The sequence below is a fragment of the Wyeomyia smithii genome, chromosome 3 (assembly GCF_029784165.1).
Source record: "Wyeomyia smithii strain HCP4-BCI-WySm-NY-G18 chromosome 3, ASM2978416v1, whole genome shotgun sequence".
Lineage (NCBI taxonomy): Eukaryota > Metazoa > Arthropoda > Insecta > Diptera > Culicidae > Wyeomyia > Wyeomyia smithii.
The window spans coordinates 91,134,316-91,152,729 of NC_073696.1; the positions used below are offsets into that span (position 1 = coordinate 91,134,316).

The 18,414-nt window shown below is 39.3% G+C and overlaps 1 protein-coding gene across 5 annotated transcripts in view; it reads right to left on the bottom strand.

Annotated features, from left to right (window-relative positions):
* Positions 1-18,414, bottom strand: part of LOC129731880 (calphotin-like) — a 167,481-nt gene that overhangs the window by 85,979 nt on the left and 63,088 nt on the right. For 3 of the 5 annotated variants that reach the window (XM_055692245.1, XM_055692244.1, XM_055692241.1), the window contains exon 1: positions 17,542-18,391. The exons of 1 other annotated variant lie outside the window; for it this stretch is intronic. The gene's annotated coding sequence lies outside the window, so the exon portion shown is untranslated. Of the gene's footprint in view, positions 1-17,541; positions 18,408-18,414 lie in introns of those variants that run through there. One more of the 5 variants, XM_055692243.1, reaches the window with a different exon arrangement.

Below are 18,414 nucleotides of genomic sequence, written 5' to 3' on the forward strand. Positions count from 1 at the left end.
GTTAGGATTGACGAAACTGGAGTCAAGTGTTTGAATACGAATGCCACACGCAATATATGCCACATTGCCTAAATTCTTCTGATGGAATTTGTAGAGTTGAAGTGTTCACGGCGCACTTGAGCTTCTAAAAATAGAAGGCATAAAAATGCGACTTTGCCAAATATCCTTCAAGTGTCATGTGCTCAGCGTATTTGCAACTTTTAGCTTCCGTTACTTAAAGCATCAGTACTCAGACTTCGGATGAAATATTCAATAGCGAAAAATGAACATCCCAACAAATTCACCTTTTCGCGCAAATGAACCCATAAACCAGCGTCAACAAACGCGACCACAAGGCACGATACGCGACCATAAGGCAGAGTAGGAAGATGATGATGATGATGTTGGTGATACACCGAGGACACATAAAATGTTCGTTTAATATGTGAATCCATACGGTACACTCATAATTTATAGTCAAACTGATGCTGGTGGAAAGTTAGTAAATGTAGTTGGGAGTGTCTGCAAAGTATTTTGTCCACATGGCTGGTCGTAAAAGAAAATATTACCATCTGCCTAGGCCCTACCGAGCAGCAGCAGGCATTAATGTTTTTGCTTTCTAGCCTTGAAGTAATGAAACGAACAAAAAAAACATCACAACACCTGACGTCAAAGATTTCAGATGAATGTTTACGTTTGGTGTATTTCATGTTATCTTTAGTATATTATGACGCTATAAAAATGTTATTTTTTCGTGGATTCATCAGAAAAAAACTCATGTTATTCACACACAAAAACAAAGCTCTTCATGAATTGGTTGTACGATTAGTTATGTAAAATATTATCTCATGACACTCAATTGAATCATTTTCTTGAAACTGCGATTTTCACTTTATGCACCGAAAATGTCAATCGAAACAAAACGATAACATGTAATGCAATGTTGGGTTACTCTCTTGAATTGTAAAAACTACAACTTCTACGAACAAGAAGCGTAACATGAGCGGTAAAGAGATGCTTCATACCACCCACATCAAGGCGCTGGTTGAACATTAGGCGCCATAACCCAACACCGACCGGTCTGCAACAACCTTCGTGACTGTGCCCTGCATGCAGAGCGAAGAAAGCCGATTACAAAAATTGCTTTCATCTGGAACATCGTTGAAATCGCCAACTCCCTGACACGAGGAAGAACATTTAAACTGAACATTATTTCACAGCGGCAGCAAATCATACTGCTGTTGCTCGGAACGTGATTGTTACTATTTCAAAATTATTGCTGCCATAAAAAATCGCTCATATTTTAAGCTTAAAATATCACATTTTTGTGGCATGAAACACTGCCTGGTACGTAGAGTACCGAGTCAGGTTGCTATTCGTGTTCCATTATTTGTGTGTGAGGATATTCGGAAACACACCAAATTAGTGCCTCGATCAGTTTCAATTCGTGATGTTTGACTAAACTATTGTCGAGTTTTCGAAAGCCTCGCTGCTGTCACGAACTCGATTGATATGCTAAAAGCAATAAAATATTATTAATTACGAGAATCGAGAACCCCGCCATTGTTGAACACAAAAATGGCAATAAAATGGAATATAATATATATTGTTTGCAGCTTCGTTGAGTAAATACTAATGAGTGTAAGTGATTTGGCAGCAACCACGCTGCTTCGAACTCATCCGTCATACTGAATTTATGAGTGACCGTACTAGCAACCTAACGACCATTACTAGTTTCGATCGTTTGATTGATTCTTCGTTAATAATTTGATTGATGCTCGCGTATAATGCTCGGTTTACTCACGTTCAATTTCTGAAGTTCTGACTCTGATAATTGATGCATTTATAGCGTAAAAGCATTTTCAATCACGATTTATGTGGTAAATATCCATTTGGAATTCATAATTCACTTTCTATAGTGTTGTAAAGCGAACAATTGTTTTTCTCTACTGAATGTTTATGCAATGTTGTCTCACGATAAAAAAATAACTACGAATAATAAATTTACTAAACTGCCGATAATCATAGTATAAATTTAAATTTCTTAAATTTCTTAAAGAACTAGATACAGAAAAAGCAATGATGCAATGTCCCTTAACAACTTTCAACACCACACCTACAATTTGCATGACCAACCCAAAGCGACTAACCGGAAAGAAATTGTATTTTGATCAGTTGAATTATATTATAAACAAGGCGAGTAAACAGTTACACCATATTTGTGAAACTGTGGGGCACAATAAAATTGCGGCTAAAAATCTCGCTGAAAAGCATATGTTCCGATTTAGGCGCCTAACTTTTTTCTCACACTAGCACTACATAAAAGAAGTTTGCCGTTCATGATGCTTAGTATTTTTATACAAGCTGCAAACATCTTGAGAAATGTAAACAATTAGGACGATAAGAAATGTTTGTACCGGTACCCTCTATTCAGTTTTAATTAGCTGGTAGTAATTTGCTCATCTCTCCTCCAATGCTGCCGCCAATTAGTTCTATAAACTCTAGTGTACTAATTTTGCTCATTTGGAACTTTTCTGTACTTATGTATGCCGGAAAAGTTACCCGGCCGCCCGGCTTCTTCAATGTTTAATCAACAAAGTTATCATCAAGGTTGAAGGTCATACTATTTTACCTTTTTTGACCATAAAAGGCTATAAACTCGCTCCAACACTTGAGCATGAATAAATTGGTTTAGATTCATAAATTGTGGACTTTAATTATTAATGAAATTCCGGCTAAGTTCGATGGCATTATTGACAGCGTAAATATTTTTTTCTCATTATTTGCAGAGGAGATATTACCTCATTAACATGGAATTATAGCTTCTCTTTCTATGTTGTTGAGAGTAGTAAACATAGCCATACCCACGATCGTGGGTCTACGTAAGAAAGACACACATGCACTGTTAGATGGAACAATGTGTTTGTCTTTTTTTATTTCTTAGTATTCGAACCAAGTCACTCGCACTGCTGTTCATTCTAATAACGCTACTGTTAAATTCATGCGAAAGAAGTTTGCCACGAGAAATGCGTCAGTAAAGGCGGAAAATATGGAGCATGTGTTGCCTGGCATAACGTTTTCGCAGGCGCAACGCACACATAGTTATCACAACCGGCGTTTTGACCACAAACAAAGTCTTCGAGATCGACTGGGTTCGCGCAGGCAGGCCAATTTGTTGCAGGCGCTTCAGCCCTAGCCATGCAGTGTGTGAGTCTAGTTGTGTTCATGAATATCGTTTCTACTGTCTGTTTAATGACTGAAGTTTTAGATTGGTAGCTGTCTTTTTACCATCCTGAACAATCTTGAAGACACTATTTGTTCTCAGAAAGCCTAGATGAAAGTTTGATGAAGTTGATAAAAATTTCACTGTTGATCAACAGATCGCTGCTGTTTCAAACAAAACGAAAAGTCTTATTTCTCCACAGGCATGCGCTGGCTTATCGAGAGAAACGAATTGCTCGGTTTACATTCATAGCTAATCGAACAAAATAGCTGTTAAAATTCCCGGCATTCACCAAAGAACCGACAGCGAACCTAGCGACGGATTAGTTGCGGTTGGACCGGATTACAATGGCTGATGGCTACGAGCACATTAGGCTGAACAAAAGCATCCACATTTTCCCACTAATAAGTCCACGAGCGTAACGCGATGTAGGCAGACTGTGTGTTAGTGTTCGTAAATTTTTGACATAAGCCGAGCGCAACGTGATTCTTTTAAATCGTATAGTGCGACCGCACACAGTTCTGACATACTTTCTGGAAGCGGGAACCAATAGTTGAAGAAATGCTCAAAACTGACGTGTGATTACACCGGATTTGCTTTCCCTTTTCATCCTGGATGTTGCACCCGCAATCGGCTGATTGATGATAGTATTCGCCGATGTCTGTAATTTTTCCACGCGGTTGAGTTTATCTAATTAAGTGTACCGTTTCAAGTTGATGAAGCAGCATTAAATTCAATCGACGACAATATACGGTAGCGGTGTTTACTGCATGCCACTAGGGGGTCTCTGTGGGACAATTCGTTTTCGATGGAAAATCGTGACTAATTAAACAACGCTGCAGCCAGACAGCCAAGTAAGCGGTACAAATCTTTGTAGGTGCATTAGAAAGCCGTCAGAAATTAAAAGCTAATCCAATCTATCGGGCACTACTGACAAACTGTGCAATAAACCTTGTGCACTGCTGTGATGATTTTTAACTTACCTGAAAGGAGAAAAGAGAAAAACAATTTGATTAGCTTGAAAGTAAACAAAATAAAATCGAAGATAAGCATAATCGTTAAGACACATTCTCACCGAGAACAACCCCTTCCAAGTAATAAATAGATGTTAGGTCTTATTTGACGTACATAGTCTGCTTGAACTAACGAGCAGACAGCACAGACGAAATGAAGTGCTTCCTCCTTCATTTTCTCCTCACTGTCGTATCCGATATGTCCACGGAACAGTGAAAGTGTGATCATCATAAAAAGAAAACTCATCTCTCGGGGCTATTTGAATAAACAAACCGTCACCATTCAAATAAGGGGCTTATTCTAAGCGAGCCTGTTGCTCACACAGCCCACAAAATCTGAAACACTGAAATGATTCAGCAGAGCGTGTGGGTGGCGATGATTCACCATCGCCCGGAAAGATTAAGAGCGGGGAGGATTATTTTATACACAACCGATAATGTTTCTGCCCGAAGCGACGGTTGGCGTTCCTTGGCGCGAATAGAAGCTGAGAGGGAAGCTTTCCGTAATCTAATGATGGTTTTATAATCAGAGTGCCTGCCGAATTTCTGTTGTTGACGGAAATTGCCTAGAGCGTGATTTGTAGCAAATGTTTCTGAGTCAACGTAGATACATTATCATCACCAAATTGGTATTGTTTTTCAGGATAAGGAGTACGTAGCAAGTTGTTGAGCGGTAGTGTTAATTGTGAATTGCCATTAAACCGGTTGAACTCCATAGGATATATTTTATTAGACGGATTTCGCACCTCTTCCGAAAGCAATTGTGGCTATAGTTTGAATTTTTAAATTCACGATTAACATGGTGGATGTCCAATAATTGACGGAATAAAACTGACATAATTTATTTTATCAATGTATTCAACATTTGGTCTAATATCTTTTGACTTTAGTACAACAAGAACTCTTTTAAATAATGAGATACCTCCAGTTTGCTTATATTCCATTGGACAAATTCAGAAATTTTTTGCCATTTTCAGCCTGACAACACGTTCACCAAGGTCCATAAATCGATTGTACGTGAAACTTTCCACATAAAAGTCACGGCGTTCAACAAGTTCTCCTCATAACTAATTGAAAATCAACACCAAATTAAATAAATATATTTCTAGTATATGTTTACAGGCAATATTGTGCTACATTACGTCCTTACAACGACCAGCAATAAATTTTCATTCCATCCGAACTCAGACAAATGGGTCGTTTGCGACCTAGGATTGGTGCTATAAATCAGGCTAACGGCAGTGCATGTCAACAGAAACCCAATCTTACACCACCTAAGTTCCTGCCGGTAATCGAATGTTTACCTTAAGGCTCAGTATTTTCGAGCTGCACTAGTCAATACGTTTTTTCCTGCTGAGCTCAACATCAACCCTCACCATCCAATGAAATCACGCACTGCAGGATGTTTCCTCCACTGGAGCAATATTCATTCTTTCCTCTGCAAACTGACATTTTCACCTTTCTCGGTTGGGTATTGTTTGCTTTGATACTGTCAATGGAATCAAATAGAATCCTTTGGTTTCCTTTGTATTGGAGAGAGGGGGACGTTTCGTTCCAGGTTTAGTCCAGGTTACCGACAATAGCTACGGGACCACCACGATGATACGTAGGCTTCCAAGACCCAGACCAAGCTTCGCAGCAAACGCGTGTGCGTTCGTGCGTTACACCGTTCTTCCGCTTGACCCGCTAACGCGTCACTGCACTTCTAATCCATTCGGATTCGAAACGGCGGAAGAATAGAGAATGAAAGTGTAAATAACCTCTCAGGTTCATTAGCCTGTCCCTGATACACAAACGCTTGGCGATGCACAAAATAAGCCAGATATATTACCGCTAGGCTAGCTTATGGAGCAAACGGAAAGCAATCATTTTATTACTACAGTGACACCCCTACGGATATTTAAATAGGCCGTTCGGGCGTAATGGGCTGTTGTGGGTAATGGGGGTGAAGAAAATTTCTGAAAGCAAACACGCCACGGGGTGTGTGAATGAATGCGCAAGCATAGCGCAGAGTATTATTTATTATCGCGGTCCCCGTTCGGGTAATGTGATAACGGCAACTTCTATTCTTGCAAGATTTTCTACTCAACCTTTGAGAGTAAAAGTTGATTGCTTGTCACAAAGATTAATTGATTTTTCTGTTGAACTTCCTTTTGATGCTGCCACTTTCTTATCTGCTTGCTTCGTTCTATAGAAGACCCAGGGGCAACTCATGTGAGGAAGGGAAATATCCTCTATTCCGAATGTTATCACTCCAGACCAATCTTGGGGATGCGGCTCCGGGGCTTTTGTGATAGCACAAAAAGAACGTCAACCTTTTGAATATTTAATCAACTGCAAGCGTTTAATTGGAAGTGAAAGAGAGCATGTCGTCTTTCAGCTCGGTTTGCTCAAGTGTTCTCTGGTGATTCGGTCAAGTTTCAATGAATGAAGGTCAACCGTTTGGCCTCTGCGACAATATGTTGTGAGTCAACATAAATCAAGCTATCGTTTTCGTCGGTTAGAGTTTGGTCTCGAAGTTGAATGACATTCACATGGTGCAATTGAAACTCGAAGAACCGCAATTCATAAGACGACTATTAACCAGAACGTTGCGTAAAATCGTAAAGTCGGAGGATGATTGCGGAGGCAATTACCGTCATCGGTGGCTCTGTACCTCAGTCACCTGATACGGCAAGCAACCGCATCGCTTTACTTACCCCGTACAATGAGCTACGGTGCTCCGAATGCATCTACAGACAGAAATAGCAATAGGCAGGCAAGCAGGCCAGCAGCGAGAAGACGTGCAACCATGTCGACCATTTTTACGTGTCTTTGATTTGCCTTTTTGTCTGGTTTTGCAAAACCAATTCACGCTGCAGGCGGGATGTGTAATTAAAACCTATTTCTAGTCCGCATGCAGATATTTTTATTTAATTTAGTGTTCTGTCGAATGAATTCGTTCGCTCCGTTCGTCGGAGCAGCAGCACGCATTTTGCAGCCCCGACCGTCCGCGCCTTTTAACTTGCGCCCATCCCTTAATAGCGTACGACAGTGGCGGGTGAGGTGTGACGAAGCCACTCCAGGGATTGCTCCCGATGGAGTTGATCCCCGCGGCCGTCTCCACCATACCACGGCTACAGTGTGTTGAGCTACTCCAATGCTATGATGTGTCCGATACATTTGCAGAAACTGGACGCTTTTCTTGTTCCGATCGCACTGCACAGTGAGCTCAATATCAGCACGGGATGTAAAACTCAAGAAAAAAATCTAGTGTTTACTATGTCGCATTATGTCTTACAACAAACTTTGTATTTTCATAGTGCCACAGTATTAATAAGAAGGAATAAGCACGTATAAAAACGCACTTCCAATTAAGGAATCGAAACCGCATTGTATGAATTATTCAATACAATTAGTAAATCGTCAACGTCAAAATCCGGACTTCCTTTCACACAAGAGAGCAAAATAGTAAACTACAACGGCCGATGACGCAACACTCAAAATTTTCTTTCAATGAACCCCCAATACTCATCGCATGTAACGAATGCATAGTGGACAACTCCCTCTGTACCGCAACATTGAAGTGAGCTCTCACACCTAATCTACGGCATGTGTTTGCTTATTGCGGTTTCCATTGCCAACCACGAGCAAATTGAATAATACCAACTGCCCTTCGCAAGAATGGTGGTAAATTTGCCGACCTTCGGAACTGTGCATATAAATTGCTTCATAAAACTCCAATCGCAGATATCATCGTCCCGAGAGCAAGACACTCAATTGTGCAAAACATATGCGCACCATCCATCCCAGTTGTGTGAGGATTAAGGTGTGCCATTGAGTGCGGTTCCACAACTTACATCACGGTTTGTATTTTTGGGGTGGTTCCATCAATGAATAGCTATTCCCCGCAGGTTATGCTGTCGACTGTGTTGTATACAGGACCGGTGTCGTTTCGAATTTTTATCACGCAGTCCGAGAACAGCAACAGCACGCGTTCACATCCATTTGGTAGCGTTTTTAGCCGATAGCGAAATGATACACGCCGATATTATCCATCAAGAGACAACAAAACGCACCTCACCGCGTTCGCGCGTACTTACTTGACAAGGTCTGCTTCTGACTGGTTTGACATCAGAGATGGGTGTCTAGCGCTGGAATGTGGTTTTTGGGGTTTGTTATTCGTCTCATATAATAGTGAGCGATTCATGCAAATTTTCTTATACCAGTATAAAAGCTATGTAACAGATAATGAAGAAAAACCAATGTAAACCAACGGTACAGAACACGAATGCTAACCTACATCCGGTCCTGCTGTTGCGCTCCGGTAAAGTGCTTCCCACTGATTTTTAGCTCCACTATACAATCGAACAAAAACGAAGCTTCTAACTCCAGCACCCGTCAAAAATTTGTATTACAAATGCGTCTTTTATGTGTTTATAATGACTTCCCTCATTTTTTGGCATTTCCGTTTCCCCAAGCTTTCAACTTTTACGGGTTTACAGCCAGTCACAGAAGCACAAGTTAGCCGTGCAGGAGTACACTGAAAGTTGTTTGAATTTTCACAGAGCCATACCGCATAACTGCGCAACTACTGAATGGGTTACCGGTTGCGGTATGGTAAGGAGTGCTTGTTCCCGGTGATGTCGCCCATCAGAATAGTTGGGGTAATTTGAAATTCTAGACAGCCGTCCAGCGCCCCTGGCTTCTTCTTCGAACCCAATGCTTTCTTCCTAGTATTTGAGTATAGCTCGATATCACACGAAAGCATAATGCACGAACCAACTATAAAAGCAGCTGATGATGATGCCGTCAGCGTTGCCTTGCATTGCTGCCGGTTCATGAGGCTGCCTTTCAAACCATGGCGGAAGCCGCCATGCACAGATGTATACTAATGAGTGACAGCACAAGAGAAGCCCAGTTGACTGCGGAGCTTGTCAACCAAATGACACACAGACAACGCGAGCACCGTCGCAATTTTTATCCGTGAATGCAAGATATGGCAATGGTTGTCCAATGATCCAGAAATTAGCCAGGAAATGTTGTAGATGTGCAGAGTAGTACAACAGAGGATACTGGGAGATTCCACGCTAACTCGTCTATGAAGTTGGCAACCCTCTCTCAGATTTCGGCGAAGCTTTGAAGGTTAGCTATTGAAATTGAAGAAAGGTACGACACTATCCACGCAATTGTCTATACATACCTACTAACAGTTTGCAACAGCTTCTAGTTTTAAACAAGATGAAGTCCATACAATATCCGTTGAAAGGTAGGCACATTAACATAATTGGAATGCATTTTTTTTTCAATGAAATAATTTTATAAAACATATGTATGTAGGGTCGATGTACCTATGGTTATATATCTAAGACAACTGTTGTGGTCATTTTGTGTTAAGTTTACGCATATTTATTTTTCACACTATGAACTTATATAAAGTAGAACTTGATGTCATGATATTGTAATTTAGGTGTCCTAATGATTTTACGTGATGAATCTATTTTTGTGAGCATGCAATTGTGTACCTGAAGTTAACATAGTTTTCCCATGGTTGCAAATGGTTCGTATAGTTACACTAAAATTCCAGTTGCAATTTTGACCGGTTATATGGATTATTTTGCTTTTTAATAGATGCTTTATATTTATTGAATTGAAATTTACGTGTAATTAACTAAACGTGTGATTAACTAAAAGTGTGTATCTAATCTTGTCAAATCGCTTAGGAAAAAGACTTTCGATCCGACGCTCATGGGGCCACCTTTTGTATACCACTTGACTCAGTTCAACGAGATCGGAAAATTCTGTGTGTATGTGTGTAATTAGATGAACGGAAGTCAAATCAAGTGTCCTCTGATAAGTAGACAGGAGAGGCAATCTTGTAGGAAATGGCAGATCTCACCACATGTTCATAAATTCAGGTTTTTTAGCCAATTTTGAACAAAGGTTTTCCTAGTCTAATCTGATATCAGCAAGTCGGTTTGAGACAAACGGCTTACAACCGGGAATGTTACGGATGTGATTTTTTGGAAATCTGCGAATGAGGGTTCGGATAAGTGATTACGGATGCAGATGTAGCTGCGGATGTTCCGCATTTTCGCAATTTACGGATGCGGATATCCGTAGCATCCCTTGTGTTTCATTGTGCTTATTTCGCACGACCATGTTCCTCCCCAGTGCAAAAGTTATTCAAGCGAGCAGCAAATACACCAAGGAAAATTTTCCTACAACATTTTATGAAGCAAGAGTTTTACTGCAACATATCCGGATGCGAATGCGGATGTCAATTTTTATTTTAGTCTTATATATTGGAAAAAAATATTTTTATGAATGAAGATATTTCGTTATGAAATTCAACATAATCATTGAGAAATGGGAAATAAATAACCATATTCACAAGCATTCTTTTCTGAAATGCAACCTGAACTAATAATTTAAAGAGATGTTTCCAAGGGTTGACGTTGTTGTAAAATAATCACATTTTCATATCAAATCGGTGTTTTGGTTGCCGAAGATCATTTTGAATTAAAATGTTGAATATTTCCTCAATAGCGAAAATATTGTTACACATACACTAAGAGCGCAAGTTCCCTATGTGGTTTTTGAGCAAAAAATTTTGGAAAAAAAACTTGAACGAATGAAGTTATTATTTCCTGCAAGAGTGCATCTTGAAAATGCTATTATGTTACAAAAAGGATTTTCTTGCTAACAACATTTAAGAAAATGAAAATTCAACAAAAAACAAGGAAAATGTTCCTCAGAAAGGCTTCACGTCATGTATCAAAAATGTTCTTAACGGATTTACAAAATGTAAGAAAAAAGGAGAGCAAGCTATTTAGTGATAACATTTGTGGTGTTATTGATTTAATAGGAACTGAGACTGACTTAGATTCAGAAAAAAACAGCGGCAGCAAGAAGAACCCTGCACAAGTAAAAGCTGGATGAGTTAGATATTCACTTCCGTTCGTGATCAGATAATAGGGCTTATTACGGATGTCACCTCACGGTGAGAACGAAATAAAAAAAATCTCACAGTGAAAAAAGACGCGTGCGAATCAAATGGGAATCACTTTCACCGTGCCTATTACGGTTGTCATCTCACCGTGAAGTGACTCCCGTGATAAGCCCCAATGCTTCAACTTTCATTTCATGAGAATGATATTTGTTATCGATTTAGCTCATTTGGAATTGGAATGACCATGAACAGAAATGCGTAAAAGACAAGTTCGTGGATGCTCTAGGTACTTTTAATTTATTTGAGTGTTTCTTATTAGAATAATTGGCTAATTAATTCGTAGGCAAAAGTCTGCAGAAATCTGCAAAGATTTCGAAAAAGTCTGCGCAAGTATAAAGAAACTCTGACAAAAACACAGAAATTATGGAAAAACTGCAATTATTTGCTAAACAAAAATCTGAGTTTTGCAGACAAATCTGCACATTTGGTATCCCTGCGGTCAATAGACCTAATGGGACCACGGTGGGAATTATATGTCACATACAAATCAGTGCAATGGCATAAGCGCGTCTGCGGCCTGATTTGAAATTTCGGGCAGCACAAAAGCTCTGGCGTTTTTTTCTTTATTGTCTGCCTTTCTACAAAAAAAAAATTACGAGTCCCTGCAGTGTTGAGGAGATGACTTATTGAAGAAAGAAGATACAGTTTAACAATGTTCGGAAATTTTTTAATAGGGGAACAAGAAACATTCTGCAGTGCTTCAAAACGGTACAAGACATTGACCTAATTTGAGTTAAGCTTCTTTAATTTGAGTTAAGCTATGTTTAGAGTTATCCGTTTTACAAAAAAGTCACATTTTCTGGTGAAAATGTTGCATTTTTGTATTTAAACTGATCACTCTCATATTCAAACATAGCAAAAAGATTTCAGAACGGTTTTCTTAGTAATCTTTTCAACTCAATTTAGTCATATTTTACGCGTTTTCATAAAAACTTAAGACGAAACCCCCGCATAAAAAGACTGCTGTATAATTGTTGGAATACTAAGCCATTCACCACAAAATGCTTGTCAGGTGAGTGACGCGGCGATTCCGGTTTTGCTCTGCATAGACAGTATTGTCAATTTCGAAACAATTTTTCTCGCAAGAGGCATGAAAACCATCTTAGAAGTGCGCGGGTATATGCAATCTGTTGGTGACTTTTACAAAACGAGTTAAATTTCCGCGCAGCTTGTTTAAGACATTCAGGCAATTGGTCGTATCCGTAAATTCTCCGATTTTATAGTTTTCCTTCAGTATCGAAAAAATATCGGGGCGAAAGTATCGATCCAGCTTAATATCAGCGTCAGTTGCATCGATAAAAAATACCGATATTCAGGCCCCACGGTATCGATACCGAAGGTATCGATACGGTATCGGCCAATGCTAGTTTCGACTGTGTATAATTCCCTACACGCCTTAACAACAACTCGCCAGGAAGGTAGTGGAATGCGCTTCATTCTTCATGGTTTCATGGTTGAAGTTCTAACAATTTGTTAGGAAGGTAGTGGAATACCTGCCAAAGTAATGGACAAAAAGGACTTCGTTCTTCTTGTCTAAATCATGGTCTAGTGATTTGTCTATCAATCAAGGTGTTTACCAGAACGAATGTGTAAAGAAAATTTTGATTCCATTCCTTAGACAGACTGCGCTACCAAAACTGTCGCTTGTTTTCAGGCTAACTACAAACAATTGAAAGGTAGAATTATTCGATACATACGAATAATCGACGTGAAGGCCGTACAACGCTTTTGTTTCGGCATCATAGAAAAAGTTCATCAAAAAGCCGGTTACGGACCTTTCTTAAATGTCCACTAATTTTCTTTCGTTGGTAATGAATTGGTTTACTCTCAGGTTCTTCCACACAATTTTTCTCCAGACTGAAAAACTCTAATCTAAGTCTTCGGAAATTTCATCCTCCCCGTGCCCCGTTTTAGTGACCCCGCAAAGTATTGGAATTTTTTTTTTTGTTCACACAACATTTTTTAAAGTATCGGAAATTATAACTGCCTACACACTTAGATTTTATTGCCGAGAACTCAACAGCTGATAAATTCAGCGAAATATTCTCCAAGTTTTCGGCAGAATTTTCAAGATCTTCGGCAAACAAAATGTCAATACTTGCTGGTTTACGGTAGATCGATATATTTGCTGAATGTTCGTCGGAATATATTGCTGACATTTGTTTAAAATATTGCCGAGCCCGATCAGCTGTTGGAAAGTTTACCGAGATAAATTGAGTGTGTAGGAGATATTCATTCTTTCACTAAAAAAAGAAGAAGTTTATATCCTGTCCTGGGGATATATTTTTCTTAGCTCTTACACATTCTAGCTTGTATCTGATTATGAATGCATGAAACGAAAAAAAAGGAACATGCTTTGTAACCACTGAGAATAAAGCCAACCACAAATCACACATTATTAATCATTTTTAAGAATAACTACAACTATCCCCCGGCGCCCAAGTAGTACCGAGCTGCCATTATGCCTACAGTTCCATTATTATCTAACAAACGATAAGTTGGTCAGATTTCATTAATAAAGGAAGGCAATATAACATCCCTCGCGTAAGAAGTCTCATGTTTCCGCTCGCTATCTTCTAAGCGAGCACTCGAACAAAGAAATTTCCAGCTATCTCTGTTCGCCAGAGATTCATAACTGCATGTCTTTGGTTACCTCCTTTAAACATCACGTAACGGACGGATGCACGAGGCATCGTAACGCAGTTAGACAAATAGAAGGTGACGATGACGGATATTCCGATGAATGTAAACAACATGATGCCCTTTTATGCATGCGCTATGTCGATACACTTTTGGCGTGCTTTTTCATATCTTCTATTTCCTCTTGCTCATTACACCACACATCTCAGAGCTCGGAAAAACATCGCCATCAGCAACGCAAATGAGAAAACTCCTTCATGATACCGCAGCGAACATCAGATCAAGATAATGGAGGTCTATTTATTATTCATGCGAATCAAATCGCGTTTGATTCTCGCTCCATCCTGACTTTTGATCATCGAAATCTGCTCTTCTCGGAAAAGGGTCAAGCAGTTAGCAACGGCGAACATGATAGAGATTTTTATGCATTGCTAAACGAAAGTTCAATGGCAGTAAAAACCATGAATGAGAATAACAATATCAATATATTTGTAAAGAGCTACTCGAAAGATAGCTCCAAGAAGGTTCATGAGAATGTGCATTGAGTTTTGCACAAAGCCATCAACTTCATAAATCCAATTGCTGTCAATTTTATGTAAAACTTACCCCACAAAAGGAGCATTCACAGACACTTTATCCCATTGCTGCATGGAAAGAAGGAATTATCGGCGCAAAAAGTTGTCACAGTTGCACTCTTTATGCTCAACCGAAATGTTATAAAACTGTAAAAGTCTTTATCTTTATACTACGCTGTGCCAGAATGTCAGGGCAGAGAACAAGGATTAGTAAACCGCACTGCTAAACTGAATAAACGACTTCCTCAGCACACATACACACACATAACCCGAATCCATTCAAATGCTGAACAAAAATATATGACACGGTTCGATGCTCAAAGACTCCAGTCTACTCGCTAACGGCAGGCAGCTGTCAGTTTAGCTGAATTTAGGTTCCAAATAGTCGAGACAAGTGTGAACAACCGCCGCTCCAACGTGCAGCAGGGGAAGAAAGAAAGAGTTCACAAAAATGAAACCCATGTGGCCGGCCGCTAGCTTTATGATTGCTGAATACGTTGCAATTTTTATACAATTAAAACGTCGGAAAGCAAGCGGGATGATCATTACAGTGACAGCACCGATTATTATATGAAACTAATGTGCAGAAAACAGATTTGTCATGGTTCAAATATTTGACTAAACACAATTCAACATTTACCGCGAGCTTAGTTTTCGCAAAATTTACGTCAATTCTATATGTTATCTTCGTGAAATGTTGAATCATTTGATCAAAAAGTCTTTTACCCCGTTACTTGCAGTGTTAAGGAAAAGTCTTATTTTTTTCTTTAGAATAAGACTAGGTGTTTCAAACTCGAGTTGTACAAGCCTTTCTAATTTAATGAAAATTTCCAAATAAACTGTCGCGACAAGGGGGTTCTGTCGATCAATGAATCAATGTACATATACATATATATGATTTTCATCCATTGTGTAATTACACCTGTCACCGTTTGAAATCTGATGTAACATCCCAGGCGGTTTCATTTTCACTCTCACAGAATGCACAACCAAATATGAAAGAAAAAGTTCTAATCTAGCCAACTTGCTCAGCAATGACTAAACCGATTTAAACAGTTTTAGTTCGATTTGAAAGGTTTTGTTGAATGCATTGTCCTTTGCTTCAGTTTTATCGTTATCCTTAAAATTATTTGAATAACCGTAGCAAGTATGAGTAACCTACTTGGCTTGAATAGTGTGACGATGTCGATTTTTCGAGTTTTTTTATGTGTAGTTCTAACCAAGGATGTAAATTATCACTCACGCTTATTCGTTTTCGCAAGCCAATAGCTCATTTAATGAACACATTTTTGAACAACTTTGTATGACAAACTTTGAAGTCCTCAAGTAGTACTACAACTTTATCGAAGAAAGTATCGCTCGTACTCCACCGGAACCGTAAGAGCAGATTTAAGAAAATTATCGCGATAATATGTCAGAATGTCCTCCACGACTCCGGTGTTCGAGAACGAGCAATACTCTCTTCGACAATGTTGTAGTACTACTTGAGAGCCTCAAGTTCGTCATGCAAAGTTGTTCAGAAATGTGCGAAAAAAAAATGAACGCGTGTGATAATTTTCATCCTTGGATCTAACCATAAAGTTAAAAGAAATTATACATCGTCGAGCAAAAAAACGAGCATTACAAATCCAGAACATTTTAACTTATTTCGTAAGTCAAACCGCAAGGTAATGCTGAAAAAAAACCAACTCATACTAAATATCAACCTTTTATTTTGAGATTGAATCCTCCGATCGGGACTAAAATCAATTACATATCTCATTAAAGCTCGTAAATCAACTTGCACACTAAATGTCAGTCTGCGCTCCCGTAATCAACGGGCACGATCGCAAAGTAAATTTTCCAACATCCATTATTGTAAGATCTCTAGCACAACTGTTTACTATCTCTATCCCACCATTGCTGGCTTAGCATACTCCACATCACGGAAAAGACCAGCTGTGCGACACAATAAAATCGTTCGGTCGCGGTACTATATTTGAAAACCCCGATATGAATGAAAACTGTAGGAAAATGTGCACTCATCTATCAGCGATGCAACATCTGTGGTCATGGCAAAAGCGCGTAAGTAAACACAAAAGAAGAAAAACCCCACAAGGAAGAAGAGAAAAGACAACGAAAATGGGTAGCACAGCAACGTCCAAATTGGTTTGCTCTCTTTTTTTCTTGTGTTATTTTCCATAGACTTATGTTACGAACAGCAGCGATCCGAGGCTCGATCTTTGTTTCGATCCTACAAGCGCGTCATACTTTCTACCGATGTTAATACTGATACACCGTACGACTAGTGCGCTTGCTTGTAATACTGAACTACATTTTCGACCAGAGAGGCCGCCATAGTCGACTTACTTACTCGACACTGAGCTGCATTGCGAGTTTGTACAAACATTTTTTGTTCTGCATAAGGGAAAACATTGAACTTAGTCACGGCCGGTGATAGGGCCGGCAAGTGTAGCAAACGAAGATCGTTCAATAAACAAATGACTCATAAGATGCACACTTGAAAAGATAGCAAAAGACTTGAAGCAACACATGTGTAAATAGATTTCGTTTTTTCTTTGTTTTGCTTCCAGTTTATGAATGAAAAAATTGCGCGCTGACTCAAAAACATATCTCACTTACTTTTTGAAAACATTATAATTAACTAATACTTATTTTGGGTAATATGAGAGATGAAATCAAGACTCGTTATTGCATAATCTTGAAGTTGAAATTACACTTCTGGTATAAAGAACGGGTAAATAAATTTTAATCCGTAACACTTAAACAATAATAATTAAATCAAACGTTTCTGGACTGTTTTGATGAAGCATCTTTTCATATTACGAAAATTTTGTCAGTTACCAATGATTGGAACAAGGTAAAAATTATCTTAAACGTTTTCATCAAAGTTTCAGGCGTTTATTCATGGAACAACCTTCAAAAAACAGCAGATTGAAATGGAATGGGTGGACGTGAGTTTGCATTTGCGTGCGTCAGAGCATGCCCACTGGGATCAGCTGCTGAGACTCGTAACACAACGATTATCCTCCCATCATGTGTCAAGATATAATTCACCTTTCGGTTTACGCTACTTGCGAGTGAGATTTACGAAAAGACGAATAACCGCACAATACTTACAATTAAAACTCGCAGATGATGGATATTCGATTCGTTCTCCGGGTTGATTTCGTTGCTTTAGCTTTGTCGTTGATGATACAAAAACGCCAAAAAGTCAAGGCTTGCAATAAATATTATTTGATATCCACAGAAGTTCAGTTGACTGCTGCTGCTACTCAGTTGTTCAAAATTTAAAATCACTTTTTTCAGGCTTTCGCAGTCTCGAGTTGCTTGTCGTTGTCTGACACTGTAGTTCAGAGAACTTTAAAGATTTTCAACTCTTATTTTTTGTTGCCACTGGTATCTTTTTCCTGTTCTGCTTTTTTGCACACACACATACACTCTCAGCTCATGCGAAACTATGGGAAGGTTCAGGTATGCTCCGAATATCCACAAAATCGAAAACTGCTATTGAGAAATAAACAACAAGAAGTAAGGGGTGAGGGAATCAAGAATACTATCTCTTCACCGGAGTAGCTTGCAAAATCTGCACAAAGGGAGCGCGCAAACGAACACACAATGAGCACTGACCGAAATGTATGTTTTGGGCGTCGTCACACTTTTTAGCATTAGCTCTCACTCTCTCCAGCTCTCTTGCTGGCCGTTGCGCTATCTCGCTTTCTCCCACGTCGACGTATCATACAAATATAGGAGTCGGCCTAGGAGTCGGCAACATACACCGCACCACATGAATTGCCCCGTGTCTGTCCGTGTCTGATTCTGCAAAGTGGGATCTTCCTGATCGAGAGAGATCCTAGCGAGAGGCCATTATGAACAAATGAATGTATAAAGAAGCTCAAATTTCCCGTTTCAAATTTTTGGCACTTGTTAGTGCTGCGGTTTATAACAGGTATACTGCACAATCAGTTATGTTCTAGGGTGCACCACAGCTTT